This window comes from Sus scrofa, chromosome 1 (assembly GCF_000003025.6).
Source record: "Sus scrofa isolate TJ Tabasco breed Duroc chromosome 1, Sscrofa11.1, whole genome shotgun sequence".
Taxonomy (NCBI): domain Eukaryota; kingdom Metazoa; phylum Chordata; class Mammalia; order Artiodactyla; family Suidae; genus Sus; species Sus scrofa.
Genome location: NC_010443.5, coordinates 124,037,328 through 124,058,421, shown reverse-complemented (window position 1 = coordinate 124,058,421; position 21,094 = coordinate 124,037,328). Strand labels below are relative to the sequence as shown.

General features: G+C 40.1%; 1 protein-coding gene across 23 annotated transcripts in view; it reads left to right on the top strand.

The window, feature by feature from the left end:
• Window positions 1-21,094, top strand: part of SEMA6D (semaphorin 6D) — a 598,535-nt gene that overhangs the window by 527,641 nt on the left and 49,800 nt on the right. For 10 of the 23 annotated variants that reach the window (XM_021096209.1, XM_021096174.1, XM_021096197.1 and 7 more), the window contains exon 1: window positions 16,798-19,363. The exons of 1 other annotated variant lie outside the window; for it this stretch is intronic. The gene's annotated coding sequence lies outside the window, so the exon portion shown is untranslated. 12 more of the 23 variants (XM_021096215.1, XM_021096179.1, XM_021096148.1 and 9 more) reach the window with 8 other exon arrangements.

Genomic DNA, 21,094 nt, shown 5'->3' with positions numbered 1-21,094 from the left:
GACTCAGGTTCAAGGTCTGAGTTATGATAAGTTATGATAAACAAATCTCCTGTTTCAGTTTTCTCATTTGCAAAATTAAGATCCCTACCACCTAATGTTCTGTAAGAGTCAAAATAAAATTAAATAGTGAATTTCCATTTGCTCCACCAGATTCACTCTCTGTCCTTTTTCTCTACTCTCTGCCCCTGGAACTTGACCTCTAAGTGAGGGGGTCCTCTCCACATCACCTCTGTGTCTCGGGGTTCTGCTAATTGCTCCTTCCTCTGACTCCTTAGATCCCAAGGGTAGTCATGCCCCAGGGGAACTCTCTCTTGTGGGTTCCCTGCACTCGACCCACACCTTTACAAATCATCTCTTTATTTAAAGGCTCCTCAAATTACCCAAGTCAAATGTGCCATCTGTTCCCTGCCAGGACTCTGACAGATAAAACTACTTTTCAGTCTTGAAGTTGCTGTCTAAATGCAAGGTATTCCTCATTTATCTCTGCACACTATTTTCACAAAGCAGATTGCTGCTATTAATAACCAATGGCGAAATGAATGTATGCAAGGATGAATGAGTGAATGATCCTGCCCTCTTCCACTTTTCTTACATTCTTACCTGGGGCATAGCTCCTTGTCACCTGGATTGGAGTTTATAATACCCTGATTTGATTGTGAAGGTCCTCTGTTCCCTTCGAACTCACTTAGGGGAAACGTTTCTGCAGATAGTCTATCTCAGCCTTTGTATGTTTCTAGTGATTTAACCTGAAAGAGTTAACTTTCTAAAAATACCTAGAATTTCTAGAAATATCTTCTTTCAATAGGCTGCCCACTTACCTGATGTCAAAATGGATTACTTATCTATTCATTTATTTATATTTTTTGTTAATCAATATGAATGCTGGCAAATAAGTCAAAAGCAAACAAATGGATTGTTCCCTATCTCATGGGAACCAACAGCATATTTAAGGAGGCAGAGCCCAGGCTGAGGTGGTTTTTCAAAAAGCACAATAAATAAACATGGGGCAAACAATTGCTTCCACTGCCCTCTTTTCTAGGCAAAAGCCTAACCAATGAATGGACAATACAGTACCTTCGCCAAATAATCTAAACAACAGTAAATCACAGAATTCAGTATATTGGAATCTATGAGGAGCTGAGATCATGACCAATTAGACTTTAATATTAAATTAGTTTATTTCCAGCAATTATGGACTGTCCTTTTCTCCTGAATCCCCATGTATCTCAGTAAAATAGGAGATAAGCCTGTTCCTCTTATTTTAACCTTAGGTTAATGACTTAAAAATGAGAACTGACCTAGGGAAGCTATCTTTAGGAAACATAATTTTAAATAAACATATTTAATGGTATGCTTTTGTTCTGAGTAGGTATTAGTCATTAGCAAATAATTGCATAACTGGAATTCTTAATTAAAATTGTGATAAAAAATGAATCTTTATATTCTGTAATTATGACCCAGAACTTCAGAACATATTGGGATAGATTATGAGCATAATTCCCCAAATATTTACATAGGATAGGAACTCACAACACCTTTAAACAGGAACTCTTGGAAGAAAAATACATACACACACATCACAGTATGTATGCACACATGGATTTAGATGCAATAATATTTGAAAAATCAACTGCTGACTATAACTGTAACATGGAAATACTCTAATGGGTGTGTGATACTATCAAAAACTTTTAAACAGTTCTTCTGGACCTTTCTGGATTTTCCAGAGAGGCTCCTGGCCAACAGTTTCTTCTCTTAGTTTTGTAATTGAAATACAAATTCAGATAATGGCCAACTCCACAAGGTTCCTTTATAAAGCTTCCTTAAGAATATAAGTTTGAAGTGATTTTCAGCATTTATCACAATTCAACCTTTTAGAAGACAGCCATGGGAGTTTCCACTGTGGCACAGCAGAAATGAAACCGACTAATATCCATGAGGATGCAGGTTCCATCCCTGGCCTTAGTCAGTGGGTGGGGGATTGGGCCTTGCTGTGAGCTGTGGTATAGGTTGCAGATGGGGCTCAGATCCTGTGTTGCTGTGGCTGTGGTGTAGGGCAGCAGCTGTAGCTCTGATTTGACCCCTAGCCTGGGAACTTCCATGTGCCTCGGGCAGTGTGGACCTAAAAAGCAAAAAATTTCAAAAAAATAAATAAATAAATAAATAAATAAACAGCCCTGGAAAAGCTCTTCCTGGCCCACAGTCAAGTGAATTAGATAATGTTTAAATCTAACTCGGTTCCTAGGGCCACCCTAGTAACCTTATTGTTTTTACTTGCTGACTATCCATGGATGATAGTTTCTAGGTTTGAAGGCCAGAGGGGGAAAAGGAGAACATGCATGGGTTTAGGCAAGCTGTAGGTTTCTCCTGAGCCTACTTCTAAGGCATAAATAAAACCCCTGTAACTGGAGCTGGTGGAAAGAGCACTACCTCCTGTCATCTCATTTGTGCCATTGCTGCCTCAGTGACACCATATTCCAGACCCATATTTAAACTCTTATTAGCCAAATGTATCTGCCCTATGCTGCTGAGCCTTTTCACTTCATCACAGTTTAATAGGGCATTGGGGATTTTAGACAGCTCCCATAATTACAGTGGAACACAAACACTGTTTACTATTGACTTTTATCCCAGGATAACTTCTTCCTATCCTTGGTACACATACTAGCCTCACTCCCTTGCTTATGAGCAGTGTAATTTTAAAATGACTCTGGTATATTCACCAGTAATAAAAGGTCCGTAAGAATAAGCATCCCATCTGAGAATGCAGAAAGAAAGAAAAAAAAAAAAAAAGTATCCTTTGTGTGCCTTTATTTGGAAAGACAGAAATTACCCAGATACCTATTCGTTTGTTTGTTTTTTTTAGCCAAGAGGTGGCACCAGTGGTTTCTGGCAGTGACTTGGTTTTGTAGCTCTAATGTGTAGAAGTTATTGTACTTAGAGCATTCAGAGATTAGAATTTCTTTTTGTAAAAGGTGTGATCATATAGTCCTGATAAGTCATTGAAACATTTATAGCTTAACCAGGGAGGTTTATTTTAACATAAATTCATATGCTGCTATGTAAGTCTTTTGATCTCTTTATTTACAAGCAATTCAGGGGAGTTACATGAGCAACAGAATGTATATAATGAAGGGAGGTTTAAACTCTGCTATAAACCCCATTGTGGATTTCCTAACACTAGTTATATATAACAAGCAAAAACTATCGAACAATTAGAAATTGAAGCATGCATTTTTTTTTTTTTTTTTTTTTTTTTTTTTTTTTTTTTTTTTGTCTTTTTGTCTTTTTTGTTGTTGTTGTTGTTGTTGTTGTTGCTGCTATTTCTTGGGCCGCTCCCGCGGCATATGGAGGTTCCCAGGCTAGGGGTTGAATCGGAGCTGTAGCCACCGGCCTACGCCAGAGCCACAGCAACGCGGGATCCGAGCCGCGTCTGCAACCTACATCACAGCTCACGGCAACGCCAGATCATTAACCCACTGAGCAAGGGCAGGGACCGAACCCGCGACCTCATGGTTCCTAGTCGGATTCGTTAACCACTGCGCCACGACGGGAACTCCTGAAGCATGCATTTTTAACCTAGCTTTGAGGGTCTTCTTGTGGATTTTTTATTATTTTTGTTTCTTTTATTATTCAAGACGTATTTTTTTTTTAAATCTACCTTTTTTTTTTTTTTTTTTTTCAGTTTTCAAAGCATAGTGTCCTGGAAATAAAATTAGGCTAAACAGACCTGTATTAGACTCTAGTCTCCATCATCTATGAGGGCTAAAAATCCTTAAGTTAAGACAGCTAACTTAAAGAAGCATAGGTTTCTGTATTCCTAAATGACACCTGTCTCTAAGAGCAGTGGTAAGAATTAAGTGATACAGTTGTGGCTAGCCAATACCTAGCTAACCACAGTTTCTTCTTCCTTTGTTAATTTGAGTTTTAGCATTGGCTTAAGAAAAAACGTAAGATTAGGCAAGGAGGTTTATTTTTAAAAACAAATTAAAAAGTTCTATATTTTTAAAAACAGATCAGATGTTCTCATTTTCTACCACTTCTGAATATTTTCATTATCATTCTCCTTGGTGAAGACATTCTAACATTTAATAGAGATTTTTCAGCCCTAATTCTTCAAGGTCGGAGGCTTGATTACTATAAATTTTGAGAAAGTTTTCAGAAACTTACCCAGAGTCTCGACTTCCTTACATATCCTGGGATGGAAGTTGGCATCCCTATATCCTAAATATTCCTTACCAAGTAAAATTAAACAACTCAAACTGAGTTATCTTTTTTAAATCAAAAATTTTCCAGTTTTATCGAGGTTTAATTTATACAAACTCAAATGTGTCCATTTAAAATATATAGTTACTGAATTGTGAAAATTTTATAATTTTTTATTCAAAGCTATTTTATTTTTTTAACTCAGTGAATTTTATTATATTAGTAGTTGTACAACAATCATCACAACCCAGTTTTACAGCATTTCCATCTCAAACCCCCAGCCCATCTCTCCCGCACCAACACGTCTGCTTTGGTAACCATAAGTCTTTCAAAGTCTGTGAGTCAGTTTGTGTTCTGCAAAGAAGTTCATTGTGTCCTTTTTTGGATTCCACATATAACTGATAGCATATAACAGTTGTGTCTCACTAACTGACTAACTTCACTTAAGATGATAATTTCTAGGTCCATCCATGTTGCTGCAAATGCCATTATTTCATTCCTTTTTATGGCTGAAAATATTCCATTGTATATATGTACCACATCTTCTTTATCCACTCTTCTGTTGATGGACATTTAGGTTGTTTCCATTTCTTGGCTACTGTATGCAGTGCCACAATGAACATTGGGGTACATGTATCTTTTCCAGTCATGGTTTTCTCTGGATAGATGCCCAGGAGTGGGATTGCTGGATCATATGGTAATTCTATTTATAGTTTTTTGTTTGTTTGTTTGTTTTTGAGGAATCGCCATACTGTTTTCCATAGTGGTTGCACCAATTTACATTCCCACCAACAGTGTAAGAGGTTTGTTTTATCCACACCCTCTCCAGCATTTATTGTTTGTAGGCTTTTTGATAATGGCCATTTTGGCTCATGTAAAGTGGCACCTCATTGTAGTTTTAATTTGAATTTCTCTAATAATTAGTGATGTTGAACATTTTTCATGTGTTTTTTGTCATCTGTATGTCTTCTTTAAAGAATTATCTATTTAAATCTTCTGCCCATTTTCTGATGGGGTTGTTTATTTTTTTGGTATTGAGCTGCAGGAGGTGTTTGTATATTTGGAGATTAATCCCTTGAAAGTTGCTTCATTTGCAAATATTTTCTCCCATTCTGTAGGTTGCCTTTTGGGTTTGCTTAGGGTTTCCTCTGCTGTGCAAAAACTTTTCCATTTAATTAGGTCCCATTTGTTTATTTTTGTTTTCATTGTCATTACTCTAGGAGGTGGATCTGAGAAGATACTGCTATGCTTTAAGTCAGAGAGTGTTCAGCCTATGTTTTCCTATAAGAGTTTTATGGTATTCAGTCTTACATATAGGTGTTTAATCTATTTTGAATTTATTTTTGTGTATGATGTTAGGGAGTGTTCTCATTTCACTCTTTTCCATGTAGCTGTCTAATTTTCCCAGTACCATTTATTGAAGGGACTGTCTTTTCTCCATTGTATATTCTTGCCTCCTTTGTCATAGATTAGTTGACTGTAGGTGCATGGGTTTAATTCTGGTCTTTCTATCCCGTTCCACTGTTTTTGCACCAGTATCATACTGTTTTGATGCCTGTAGCTTTGTAGTATAGTCTGAAGTCAGGGAGCATGATTCCTCCAGCTCTGTTTTTCTTTCTTAGGATGACATTGGCTACTCTGTCGCTTTGGTGCTTCCAAACAAACTTTAAAATATTTTGTTCTAGTTCTGTGAAAAATGTCCCTGGTAATTTGATAGTGATTGCATTGAATCTGTAGATTTCCTTTGGTGGAATAGTCATTTTGATAATATTGAGTCTTCCAATGCAGGAGCATGGTACATCTTTCCATCTGTTTGTGTCATCTTTGATTTCTTTCATCAGCATCTTATAATTTTCAGAGTACAAAGTACAGTCTCTCACATGCACCCGCATGTTCATTGCAGCACTATTCACAATAGCCAGGACATGGAAACAACCTAAATGTCCATCGACAGATGACTGGATTCGGAAAAGGTGGTATATATACACAATGGAATACTACTCAGCCATAAAAATGAATGACATAATGCCATTTGCAGCAACATGGATGGAACTAGAGAATCTCATCCTGAGTGAAATGAGCCAGAAAGACAAAGACAAATACCATATGATATCACTTATAACTGGAATCTAATATCCAGCACAAATGAACATCTCCTCGGAAAAGAAAATCATGGACTTGGAGAAGAGACTTGTGGCTGCCTGATGGGAGGGGGAGGGAGTGGGAGGGATCGGGAGCTTGGGCTTATCAGACACAATTTAGAATAGATTTACAAGGAGATCCTGCTGAATAGCATTGAGAACTATGTCTAGATACTCATGTTGCAACAGAAGAAAGGGAGGGGGAAAAAATGTAATTGTAATCTATACATGTAAGGATAACCTGACCCCCTTGCTGTACAGTGGGAAAATAAAAAACAAACAAACAAACAAACAAAAAAAACAAAGTACAGTCTCTTTAGGTAGATTTATTCCGAGGTATTTTATTCTTTTTGATGTGTTGGTAAATGGGATTGTTTCCCTAATTTCTCTTTCTGATCTTTCATTATTAGTATATAGAAGCACAGTTGATATCTGTGTATTAATTTTGTATTCTGCAACTTTACCAAATTCATTGATGAGCTATAATGATTTTCTTTAGGATTTTCTAGGTATAGTATCATGTCATCAGCAAACAGTGATAGTTTTACTTCTTCCTTTCCAATTTGGATGCCTTTTATTTATTTTCCTCCTCTGATTCCCGTGACTAGGACTTACAAAACTATGTTGAATAGTAGTGGCAAACAGACATCCTTATCTTTTTCCTGATCTTAGTAGGAATTCTTTCAGTTTTTCACCATTGAGAATGATGTTAGCTGTAGGTTTGTTATATATGGACATTTCAATGTAGAGGTAGGTTCCGCTATGCTCACTTTCTGGAGGGGTTTTATTAGAAATAATTGTTGGATTTTGTGCACTTTTTCTGCATCTATTGAGAGGATCACATGGTTTTTATTCTTCACTTTGTTACTGTGGTGTATCACACTCATTGATTTGCAGGTATTGAAAAATCCTTACATTCCTTGATACATCCCACTTGATCATGGTGTACAATCCTTTTAATGTATTGCTGGATTCAGTTTGCTAGTATTTTGTTGAGGATTTTTGTACCTATGTTCATCAGTGATATTGGCCTGTAATTTTCTTTTTTTGGGGGGGGTATCTTTGTCTGATTTGGGTATCAAGGTGATTGTGGCCTCATAGAATGAGTTTGGGAGTGTTCCTTCCTCTGCAATATTTTGGAATAGTTTCAGAAGGATAGGTGTTAACTCTTCTCTAAATTTTTGATAGCATTTGCCTGTGAAGCCTGGTCTTGGTCTTTTGTTTGTTGTAAGTTTTTAAATCACAGTTTCATTTTCAGTACTTGTGATTGGTCCATTCATCTTTCCTATTTCATCTTGGTTTAGACTTGGAAGACTGTATTTTTCTAAGAATTTGTCCATTTCTTCTAGTTTGTCCATTTTATTAGCATATAGTTGCTTGTAGTACTCTCTTATGATCATTTGTATTTCTGTGATGCATGTTGTAACTTCTTTTTCATTTCTAATTTTATTGATTTGAGTCCTCTCTCTTTTTTCTTGATGAGTCTGTTTAAGGGTATATCAATTTTGTTGATATTTTCAAAGAACCAGCTTTTTGCTTCATTGATCTCTTTTATGGTTTTCTTCATTTCTGTGTCATTGATTTCTGCTCTGATCTTTATGATTTCTTTCCTTCGGCTAACTTTGGGTTCTGTCTGTTCCTCTCTCTCTAGTTGCTTTGGGTGTAAAGTTAGGTTGTTTATCTGAGCTTTTTCTTGTTTCCTTGGGTAGACTTGTATTGCTATAAACTTGCCTCTTAGAACTGCTTTTGCTGCATCCCATAGGTTATGGATTGTTGTCTCTTTGTGGTCACTTGCTTCTGGGCATTTTTTTAATTTCCTTTTTGATTTATTCAGTGATCCATTGGTTGTTTTAGTAGCATGTTGTTTAGTCTCCACATGTTTGTGTTTTTTGAATTTTTTTTCTTATTGTTGACTCCAAGTCTTATAGCATTGTGGTTGGAAAAAATGCTTGATATGATTTCAATATTCTTAAATTTACAGAGGCTCGATTTGTGGCCCAGAATGTGATCTATCCTAGAGAACGTTCAGTGTGCACTTAAGAAGAATGTGTATTCTGCTGCTTTTGGATGGAATGTTCTATAAATATTAATTTCATCTGGTCTAATGCATCATTTAAGGCCTGGTTTTTTTATATAATAATTTTTACTTTTTTCCATTATAGCTGGTTTACAGTGTTCTGTCAATTTTCCACTGTACAACATGGTGACCCAGCTATACACACATGTATACAGTCTTTTTTCTTACATTATCATGCTCCATCATAAGTGACCATACATAGGTCCCAATGCTACACAGCAGGATCTCATTGCTAATCCATTCCAAAGCCAATAGTCTGCATCTACTAACCCCAAGCACCCCATCCATCCCACTCCCTCCCCCTCCCCCTTGGCAACCACAAGTCTATTCTCCAAGTCCATGATTTTCTTTTCTGTGGAAAGATTCATTTGTGCCATATATTAGATTCCAGATATAAGTGATATCATATGATATTTGTCTTTCTCTTTCTGACTTACTTCACTCAGTATAAGAGTCTCTAGTTCCATCCATGTTGCTGCAAATGGCATTATGTCATTCTTTTTTATGGCTGAGTAGTATTCCATTGTGTATATATATCACATCTTCCTAATCCAATAATCTGTCAATGGACATGTGGGTTGTTTCCATGTCCTGACTATTGTGAATAGTGCTGCAAAGAGTATGCAGGTGCATGTATCTCCTTGTTTATTTTCTGTCTGGATAATCTGTCCATTGCTCAAAGTGGGATGTAAGTGCTTTAAGTCCCCTGCTATTATTGTGTTATTTTCAATTTCTCCTTTTAAGGTTGTTGGCAGTTGCCTTATATATTGAGCTGATCCTATGTTGGGTGCATATATATTTACAATTGTTATATCTTCTTCTTGGATTGAGCTTTCGATCATTACATAATGTCCTTCTTTGTCTCTTATAATATTCTTTATTTTAAAGTCTATGTTCTCTGATATGAGTTCTGCTACTCCAGCTTTCTTTTGATTTCTGTTTGCGTGGGATATTTTCTTCCATCCTTCCACTTTCAATTTTTATGTGTCCCTAGAACTGAACTGGGTCTCTTGAAGACAGCATAGATATGGGTCTTGTTTTTGTATCCATTCAGCCAGTCTATGTCTTTTGATTGGGGCATTTAATCCATTTACATTTACGGTAATTATTGATATGTTCTTATTGCCACTTTCTTAACTGTTTTGAATTTGTTTTTGTTGGTCTTTTTTTTTTTTCCTTTCTAGTTCTCTTCTCTTATGATTTGATAACTATCTTAGTCTTGTGTTTGGATTGCTTTTTCTTATTTGCATGTATATTTATTGTAGATTTTTGGTTTGTGGTTACCATAAAGTTTTAATATAGGAGTGTATATATATATATATACATATATATATATATAGTTGTTTTAAGTTGCTAGTCTCTTAATTGAAAGTGAATCTCCAGTATCCTGCATTTATACCCTCCTCTTCTCGTGATTTCTGGTTTGGGGAGCATATTTGTGTGTGGATGATTTCCTACCTTTACTATATGTATGCCTTAACTGCTCAGCCTTGTCATTTATAATGTTTTTGTTTCTAGTTGTGGCCTTTTCTTTTCCACCTAGAGAAGTTCCTTTTTATTTGACCCCCCCAAAAAAAGTTTATTTTGCTTCTGTTCATTCAAAAGATCTTTGATAAAATCTTGATAGCATTCCTCTCTCTCTTGTCTGTTTTCAAAAGAGCTAGCATTATTAAAGGCTGTTTGCTGTCCCTCTTTCTGATGGAAAAAAAAAAAAAAGGGAAAAAAAGCCTGATTCTTTTGGTTTGGCTTGAGCATTCATGTCCTTCCATACAGTGGCACCTAAGGAGTCATTAACAAAAGTGGGTAAGTCACTGATTTATTATTTCCAGAAATGCACTGGTGCATTCCGCTTACTCAGAGTGCACAGCAAAATTATTCATGCTAAGATAGAGTAATCACAATGACTGAAAAAACACATTTTTATCATTCCAAACATAAGCATAGCTGTGGTGGTGTGCTATCCTGGTACATAATAATAGAAATGAATTATGTCAGTAAAATCTTGAGGTTTAAGATTTACCATGATAAATATTTTTCATTAAAGTGAAATATCTTGGCAGAGTCACTTTCATATGCAGACTGTTGACACAAGGAGACCAGCTGTGCCTATGCAGATGCTGAGATTTGGGTCTATATTATTAATGATTTATCATGTCATGGAGAACTTAGATTAGTTTTGAAAGCAATCCCTTGCCACAAAAGCACTTTCTATAATGTGCAAATGCATGGAATACTATATGTACATTCCACATTAATCACAGGCGTTCCCATCATGGGCTCAGCGGAAACGAGTCTGACTAGAACCATGAGGTTGTGGGTTCAATCCCTGGCCTTACTCACCTGATTAAGGATCTGGTGTTGCCGTGAGCTGTGGTGTAGGTCGCAGACGGGGCTCAGATCTGGCATTGCTGTGGCTATGGCATAGGCTGGCAGCTGTAGCTCCAATTAGACCCCTAGCCTGAGAACCTCCATATGCCATGGGTGTGGTCCTAAAAAGAGAGACAAAAAAAAAAAGACCAAAAATAAAAAAATAATCACAGAAGCTGTAGCTACCTTTGAAATTCCAGTACCTCTATCTTTTTACTTTGACAAAATGTTATTTCATATCAACAGTGTGTGTATCTGAATGAATAGACATAAACACATAGATGAGGGAATGAAGAGCTACAATGGAACAAAAACGTAATGCCAACCTCTTGTGTATCATGTCTTTTTACCCTAAGTCTCACAGTTAATGTGAGGTTGGATTAAGTTTCTAATCTAATTCTGCAGGATTCTAGGACTGCATTGCCTAGAGGGCATGTATAATAACATTGGCAAATATTTATTCAGTGCTTGCTGTGTTCCAGGTAAGATGCTAAACATTTTACCTGCATTATTACATTCAGTCTTCGTAAAATCCATTTGAAGTATTGTTATGATTCCTGTTTCACAGATGAGAAGACTGATGCACCATGTAGTTAAATAAATTCTCCCATGGGAGGAGGGGTCTGGATTTAAATCCAGGTTGTCTCCAAAGCCTTCACTACTTACTACTGCTATTAACTGTGACCTCGCTATTAACTACTATTACAACTAAGTAAGAGATTGAGGTTCAGATCCTATGTAGTTACTACCTGAGTGGCGTAGGCAAATCACGTAAACTATCTAAGCGTTGATTTCTGCTATTACAAAATGAAGATAATGATTGTACCTAACTCATAGAATTTTTGTAAGCATTAATATTTATAAAATGTTTAAAAGAGGTTGGTACATAGTAAGCATAATGCTTTGTTTAGTAACTGTAATAGTTAAGGTCTAGTACTCTCTGATGATGGGTAAAGTTTTATTAACTGTGACACACAGATTTTTTTTTATAATTTTCAGATAGATTTTATTCTTAAAACTAGACTGGAAACGAAACACAGAAATAAAATTCTGAACTTTTCCTAAAGTAAACAAACAAAAAAGAGATTGTAAATAAAGTTACTGCTTACCGTTGATGGGCAGTGTATGCTGATGACGCAAAAGCATAATAACTAACTACATGTAGTACCGACCACTTTAAGTATTCTTTCTGGATGTGAAAAGAGCCAAATATCTTCCTTCCCTCTTTCTTTCCTTATTCATTCATTCATTCTTTTTTTTTTTTTTTTTTTTTTTTTTTTTTTTTTTTTGTCTTTTGTCTTTTGTCTTTTGTTGTTGTTGTTGCTGCTATTTCTTGGGCTGCTCCCGCGGCATATGGAGGTTCCCAGGCTAGGGGTCGAATCGGAGCTGTAGCCACCGGCCTATGCCAGAGCCACAGCAACGCGGGATCCGAGCCGCGTCTGCAACCTACACCACAGCTCACGGCAACGCCAGATCATTAACCCACTGAGCAAGGGCAGGGACCGAACCCGCAACCTCATGGTTCCTAGTCGGATTCGTTAACTACTGCGCCACGACGGGAACTCCCATTCATTCATTCTTCACTCATTCAACGAACATCCTTACACATATACTGTGCTTGCCCTGGGGACACAGTTAGGAGGAGCATATAATCCAGAGATGACTATACTTACTGGTTTAGCACGTAGAAGAGTATGAGAAAGTTGTCGGTTCCATTGCCATATCTGTTTAACAAGTATTTGTCAAGTGCCCATTAAAGGCCAGGCACTGTTCTAGGCACTGAGGCAGTCCAGATAATACATAAGAGCCCCCTGCATTTAAAAAGCTCTCAGTAGGGAAGTTATCCTAAACAGTTATTTTCCCTTCCATCGAGGAAGTTACATCAGTGAGTTTGCTAGGAGAGCTCAGAAGAGAGGTGCTTAAACTCATCCTGGGTGGCCAGTGGGATAAGGAAAATTCTGACACCTAAAGGAATTTTTAAGTAAAAGTCAATAAAAGCAGAAATTAAAGTAAATGTAATGATGGAGAAAGCAGAGACACTACAAGTGAAAGTCTGGAGATATGGAACAGTGTGACAAAACAGGTGGGGGTGAAGGGAGGGGGTGGGGTGTGGACCTGCACTGACTTTAGAGGGAATGCTAAAGCCTCAGGCATACCATAGGTTGGGGGGCAGGTGCAGGGAGTCCAGCTGAAGAAGTAAACAGGGCTAAAAGGTTAAAAGTGTGCAAAATCAACTGAATGGATCAAATGCTAAAAAAACCTCTGCAGAATGAGCAGTTTCCTTAGACTTCTCTCCGCTAAAATCCAAGTAAAAAGAGTGTCATTTTCTTGACCTTCCAGATTCTGGAAACCAGGAAAATGATGAATCCTTAAGAGTAATGTTTTGATCCAACCAAAAGATATAGGGGATCATTCTTTTCATGTAAATAGATTGTCCACTTCCCAACCTCCTTACCCTGTTGAACCCAACATGGGGACTAGCTCTGAGGTCTAGACTTATAAATAGACTGAAAACCTGTCTAATCCTTGCTTGAAATGACCTATCAGCTTATTCTGCAATCTAGAAAGTTTTAATTCCTGGATTGAAGAACTCGTCTAAAATAAACCGTACATTCTGTGGCGGCACTCTGTAAAGTTGGCCATCAAAGAATTTCAGCAAAGAATTCAGGAATCTGGAGAATTGAACTTTTTTTTTCCTCTTTGCTGCTACTGCAGACAGAGGACAATTCATAAGCTTTCTGCCTCCAGGTGGATGGTGATATGATTCCCTGTGGAGCCACTGGCCATCCCCTTGCATCTTTATTCAGTGCACAGAGCCCTCTGCTTGCGATGGGGCTTTGCTCCCTTCAGGGAGAAAATGGGGAATGACTGGATACCAGTAAAACCGTCTCAGCTTTCTGGGTCAGAAGTTGGCTGGGGAAGGGCCCTGACTGCCAAGTAACTTGCAGTGATGTCAGAGCCCCACACAACCCAAAAACACCAGCCAGCCAGCCAACAAAAGCCTTAACAACAACAGAAAAAAAAAAAAAAAAAAAAAATCACAAAGCTGTGTTGCCAAAGCTGTGCTTTCCACCCCCTACTCCTTTCTTCGAATAGGAAGAACAGCAGGAAGAGAGTTTATATTTTAAAAGACTCGCCCCCCTCCCCTTCCTTTTGGTAACAAAGTGTTAACTAGTGAGGAAACAGTTCTCCGGATGAGTTCCGCAGCCCTTCCTTGGGGTGTCTTTTTTGAGTTCCTTTTCAAGGCTGTCAGTGGAAGTTTCAGAAATAACTCAGAACAGGGTATTTTTTTCTAAATGTAAACATGGAACTGTGCTGGGAAGGAAGCAGGAACGATTGGGGTAAGGAAAGTCTGCCCCCTCTCCTCTCTTTCACGGTAATTAACCATACTCAAATGAAAATTAAAAGTTTGGCGGAAAAGCTCTCCTCTTTCTTTTTCTTTAAATAAGGGCATCATGGTTTATTCCAACCATTTAGAGCCCTCCGTGATTCATAATTCAACTGGAAATTTTAATAAAATACAGCCCGTTCTTGGATGTGAAGTTGGAATTAAAATCTTCTTGTTTTTAAATACATGACTTTTTTTTTTCCTTTCATTTGTGACAATTTTAAATGATGTCACTTCAAGGACATTTTCATTTCTCCCACAACATACTACACGAAACGCTTGCCTGTAAAACCGGCTCATTAGCCTGCAAAATTATACTGTACTGAATGGCTTTCATTCAGAGTAGAAATGGGATTTTTAGTAGGCAATTCTGTATTTTATAAAGATAAAACAATGTTTGATTGCTTCTTCCCAGCTGTTTTGCTTAGTGGTTATAAGGAGAAATTTGAGGAGGGGGGCGACAGAGGTAATATGTGGGTGGATTTGTCAGGATATGCTTAAATAATAAACCTTAGATTAGGAAACTAAGGCAGAACTTTACAGAGCAACTGTGTCCGCAGCTCCTCTGGCTGCAATGATTTGTCCTCTAGACGTCTGGAGGAAAGCTCTTTTTTTAAAAAAAGTGAGGGAGCTAGTAAAAGGGGGAAAGAGGGAGGCAAGCGAAAAGGCTGCTTCACAGGCTGCTGCAGCCACCGCGAGCTGGGTGACTGAGGCGCTGGGAGTTGCTGGAAAGAGCAGTTCTTTAGAGGTGGCGAGAGAGAGGGCGCGCAGCAGAGCACCGAGGAGGAGGGACGCGGAGGCCACGGAAGGGTCAGCGAGGCCGCGGCGCCGGCCTGGGGGCCTCCAGGCGGCGCTGGCCGCGGCGCTCGGGAGAGGGTGAGCGCTCGGAGCCGCCCGCGCCTCCTGCTGTCCGCGCCCGGGGGTGGGCCCCGCGACGCGAGCTGCCGAGTGCGGGGAGGGAACGAGGCTCCGGCTCGCCTGATGGATTGACTTGAAGATGGATCGAATTACACCATTTGCCGTGCCTCGATTTGTTTTGCTCCCGCTTTGTACCGCTGCTGCTGTCGCTGCAGCGGCTGCAAGGACTGGCGGTGGCGAGTTTCAGGATTACATCGAAGAAACCAAAACCTAAAGCGACAGAGGGATATATATTTTTTCCATTTTTTTTAATTTTCTTTTTTTCTGAGCGTGGCAAGCTTTTAAATTTTTTTTTTTTTAAACCAGCCTCCCCCCATGAGGTAAGACGGTCCTATAAAATTTTGCTAATGCTTTAGGCGCCTGGTGGGGATTGGACCCAGATCCCCAGAGCCTGACTTGCTTCTGGTGTGTGTGTGCGTGTGCGTGTGTGTTGGCACTGGAGAGTTGATTTCTTTTCCAAGCGGCTCTCTCTGCCTGCCGTGCAAGGGAAGCGCAAAGGGCTGGAGAGGTTTGGCAGACGCGTCAAAATTGGCAGTGCTTGGTGGTTTGGAGGGAGGGGCCCCCCACACTGTGCAGCCCCCTCGGGAAAAAAAAAAAAAAGCGGAAGGAGGGAGCCAGCAAAAGTTTCTTGCCAGGCAGTGCCAGCTCCGCGCTCACCCGCACCTCATCAGGGGGAACCCGGGCAGCTTCGGTGCCGACCACTCACTCTCCATTCCGCGCGACAGCTGAGCCAAGAGGCCGAAGGTGCCGCCTGCGGGCTCCACCACCCCCTCCTACCCGCCCGCCCGCTCCGGAGCCGACCCTGGGACCGCCGGGCCAGCTCGCAGTGGATGGGCGAGCACTCGCCGGCGCCAGGAGAAGGGGCGCAGCGCAGCCGTAGATCCCAGAGCAACTCAGGCGCGGACTCCAGATACCTGTCAGTGCGCCCCCGGATCGGGTGGTCCTCGGGTAGCGCCTGGTGGCCAGGGGCGGGGGCTCCGGGGACTCAGCCCTCGCCCAGCCCCCCAGGCTCCACTATCCGCTCCTGCCCGGAGGGCGGTCACTTCCCACCCTCCCTCTCCCCCTGCTGGCCGAGCGCGCCGCGGGCGGGCTCCGGGGCCGGAGCTGCCCACCGCCCACCCCAGCCTCCCACCCCGTGCCCGGGTTTCTCCTCCCGGCCACTCTCCCCCGCAACTTTCCGTGCTTTGTTCTCCGGCTGGAAATGATTTATGGAAGCGTCTTGGACAGGGTCTCCGCCAGGCAGCAAGAGCCCAGCACTGAGATGTGTTACATTCTCATCTACCCATCAATTATGAATGGAAACAAATAAGGAAGAGTCAATTTTGCATGAGCCCCTTCTCAGGCGGGTGAGAGACGTCCTGCAGCCTCGAGGGAGCCGCCGCTCTCTTTGGCAGCCGCTGGCAGGGGGATGGTGAGGAGGAAGGTAGGGAAACTTTTATTTCCCGTCTTGACAGCGATCATATTTGCTCCCGGTCTGCAGAAACTGAGACAGCAGCCGTCTTGGGTAATTTGGAAGGGCTTAAAGCTTCCTCTATCGTGCATAACTCTTGGATTGAAATAAAAGGTCATAAAGGACTTGGAGGTGTGGATGAGAACTAGGTTTGAAAAATTTTTGCCAAATCGCCTCTGGGGACCACTGCCATTAGGTGATTCTTTTAAATCTCGAACTTGTAAAGAGCTAAATGTCATGGATCTGGGGGGAATGAAGTAGCGGTATTAATTACAACGTTAGAGGAACTCGGACTAGTGCCTCCCTGTTCCGAGGTGACCAGTCAGTAACCAAGTTCTAGCATCCCAACCCCTCACCGCGTTCAACTGGGAGATTCACACAGAAGGAACAGTAGATCATTATTATAGATATACAGACTTTGTAAACAGTAACTGGACCTTATGTCCATCACTGTGGGCGACTGCTTTCCCTTAAAAATAATGGTATTGTCCAGTTACTTGGGAGAAGAAACGTCTAGGGCAATTTTCCCAAGAACTTTAGGCTACTGGGAATTTTAAGTCTGCAGAAAAATATTTAGTTTCTTTTTAAGGATTGCCCTTCCTTCTACTTGATATTTGGGACAGTAAAGTAGATTCTTTTATTTCAAGCCTGAAGTCCTAGAGAAGGGTTTAACAGTTTTTTAATCTGGTTTGGTCTCTGTTCCTCCAAACAAGAATTGGGGAAATACTTGTTTGGAGAAAATTTTTTCAAGGTTTCTTCTTTGTAGAATTGAGAAATCTTATCCCAGACAGCTCAAGGTGAGGATTTTTACTAATCTTTTGGTGGTTTAACAGTAGGTTTTGATGCTGGTTTATTCACAGGATTTAAAAACAAAACAAAACAAACCTTGCTCTCTTAGGTAGCTAACTCAGAAAATTTAAGTTGTGTGTAGTCATATTTAATGTAGTGAATGACAGGCATATTCTGTCCGGCTGACAAATTTACCCTGGTAGAAACTGCCAAATAAGCTGTGAGATTTGGGCCTATATGATCATGAACTTAAACATCTTTAGGTAAATAAACTATAGCCCAGCCTTAGCTGAATTTTGTTTTTTATAGTTAATACCTATGCTTTGAATTAGGTTCCTAGAACCGTGCTTTCAGAAAGACAGTTAAATAAATAACCCTAAGATTTCCAATATATGTTGTTTAGCAGACCGTTTCCTTCCACTGGTATATTTGGTTAGATTAACATCCAGTTACTATTTTTTTGTTGTATTCTACAGAATGTTGTTACATGTCCTCATTTCTTTTAGGAATGCTACATAAGTACCTGCTTTTTGAGGAACACCTCTGTGATGGAGGACAGTGTGCCAGCAATATGGTGGCTTCTCTGTCACCAAACAGCTGGTTAACTTGAGTTTGATTTAGACTTGTGGGCATTCTGCCCTCTTCCTTATTTATTTATTTATTTATTTATTTATTTATTTATTTCCTCCAATAGACCATCTGGTGTTGTCACCCCTAGTTGGATGGATTTGAGAGATGGTTGTGACGTAAACCTATTAGTCCTTAGAGTGAGGGCAACTTACTTAGAAATCCCAGTGGGCTTTAGTTCACTTGCTGCTTGCTGTACAGGAAGGATCTGTCCAGTAACTGTGGTCTGGGTAAGTAGGCCTCTGAATCCTGTGTGGTGGTTTCTGTTGCTTGAAAGGCACACAGACAAGTAAGCAGGAATCAGAACTTTGATTCACAAAGATGCCCATGATGGTTAAGGACTTATGGAAGCTAGAGAAATTCTTCACTCTTGCTGCTCCATCATAATAAACCTTGGTAATTAGCTTAGTCATTGTTCTTACATTTGGGTTTCTCCAAGATACAAAGAATGAAAAATGCATCTGAAATAGGGTCATTTTTCACCCTTCTGATGCATTTTATGCAGAGTTAAGAGCCTGGCTGAATGCCTAGCCATTATTGGTGTAACCATAGGAGGTGAACTCCTTCCTTAGCATATTGCAAGATAAAATATTGCCTTTTACTTCAGTTAATAGACTTTAAGCCTGCCCATTCTAGATTCATTTCTAGAGGAAGCAAGAGGCACTCGGGGCATGCCAGCTGGTCAGTATTTATTGAGTCCCTGTCCTTTGCAAGGAGCTATGGCTAGCAAACCAGTATCAGGTGAGGCAGACCTGTTTCTCTGTGTTCAGCTTAAGAATCCAAAAAAAAAAAAAAAAAAAAGAAGAAGAAGAAGAAGAATTGCAAAACTGGATCATTTGGCAAGAAATCTAAATCTGCATCTTTTTTGAAGCATGTTATTTCATACTAAAGATTTTAAGGCAAGATTAACTATACCCAGTATTTACAGTAGGCCAATCTTCCTGCCTTTAACACAAATAATGCAAGGTACTATTAGTGTAATTCACATGTTGAAACTGCCATTGGAGCAGGAGATCTCACTTTCAGTGGCTCCTGTGAATGAAGACTTAGTGTTGAAATCTACCAAAGCCATTGCCTTAGGTTGCCACTTATTTTGTGAATAGCTGCCAACCTCCAGTTGAGGGGGAAATAAAGTGTGTTTTGATTTATTCCCATGGCACGTGGAGAGAATGAAAATCATGTAACTGTATTAAGTACATCATAACCCTTTTCAGTTAAGGGGGCTATTGTCAGACTGACTTTTCTTCCTCAGACCCTGACAACAGTGACAGTGCAGCTGATAATTGAAGCTGTTTCCATTCATCCCAACAGGAAAACTAGGAAACATTCTTACTTTGAAAAGCAACTGTTCATGTAACCAAGGGCGATCAAATCAGTGGTCCACACAGATACCACATGAGGTATACTTATTTCTCAAACTTTCCTTTTCTATTAAGCTTTTGTTAACTCACCCAGATTAGCATTTTAACAACCCTGAAGTGAACTTCTGCCATTCTCTCTACTTGGACACAGTATGTAGATCATCCATCATTCTGTCCTTGGCTACAACAGGCTGCTGGCTCCATCACCATTTGGAGCTACACGGAATCCATCCGACTGTGAACAACACAGCTGGCTACAGCAATTTTTTCTTCCACACCACTGGCAGCATTGTCTGGCTGTGGTAACTAAAGTTAACACCCAGAACAGGAAGTTTCCATTGTTTGGCAATCTGTGCTGGGCTCTTCACCTACTTCGGGGGTGGGGGTGGGGGGCATACCTGCAGAAGGTCCCTGCTGGTTTGCAGTAGCATGTTCCACTTACAGGGGGACTTGCCCCAACCTTACATGACCTGTTGGAAAGCCTCTTTAGACTTGATACAATTAAACCACCAGAATTAACAGAATTAGAGGGAGTCATTCAGACACCACTCATCCTAGACCTTCACAATTCAGTCTATTGAAAAGGGGGAGAAAAGAATGAAGTAGCCTTTGCCCTGTGATTCCCAAATGACTGAAAGCAGAAAAAGACCCTGTCTGGTTCTTGGGAGAAGTGAGCATTTCATTGCTTCATCTCTTTACAAAGAACATCGGATGTACCTAAGTCTGGGACCCAGGTTTAATGGAATCCAATGCTTTCTATCATTCTTTTGGTTTGTTTTCTTTTTTTCTTTCTTTCCTCATTTAAGATAACTGTTACAGTAGTCATTGCTCTTTAAAGCAAGAATGGTATGAACTAGGTAGATACATTTGTTAGGTTATGTTTCCAAGCTATGTTTTTTAATACTTTTATAAATAGAAGTACTGCTTTGGGAGTTTAATATGGGAAGGAGAGACTGCCTCAGGTTTTGGTGGGAGATAGTCTTCTTGCTTCTTTCCCTAATATTTACTGAGAAAATCAGCCACAAAACAGCTGGGATGAAAGGGTGATGTTGATGATGATGATGATGGTGGTGATGACGCAGGAGGAGAAAGAGGCGAAAGCAGCAGCCGTAACAACTATCACTTATTGTTAGCCTGCTTACTAATTTCCAGGCACCACATTAAGAGCTTGATCTAAATTATATCCTATAACACTCAAATAACTGGGTGAGGTGGGTTCCGTTATTATCATTGTTTTATTAGAAAAGAGGAGTTCCCATTGTGGCTCAGAGGGTTAAGAACCCTACTAGTATCCATGAGGATTCAGGTTTGATCTGGCCCCGTTCAGTGGGTTGAGGATCTGGCATTGCCACAGGTTTCAGTGTAGGTCACAGATGTGGCTCAGATCCAGCATTGCTATGGCTGTGGTGTAGGCCAGCATCTGCAGCTCTGATTCAGCCCCTGGACTGGGAACTTCCATATGCCACAGGTGCACCCCAAAAAGACAAAAAAAAAAGAAAAGAAAATGACCTGAGAAGACAGGTCATTTGTCGGAGTTCATAGAGAAGTGGTGGAATCAGGATTTGAACTCAGGTCTCCCTGACCTTTTGGCCCACCTTGTCATCACTGCACTCAGTAATTTCCTGGAACACAGAACACCCGGCAGGTTTCCAACTCACTGATGTTTCTGGAATTGTCTTTCAATAAAAGAGTTATTTTCAGGGCAATTTTCATATTGAATGAAATGATATGTACAGAATAGGTATGCTCTTACATTTCAACCCTTCTCCC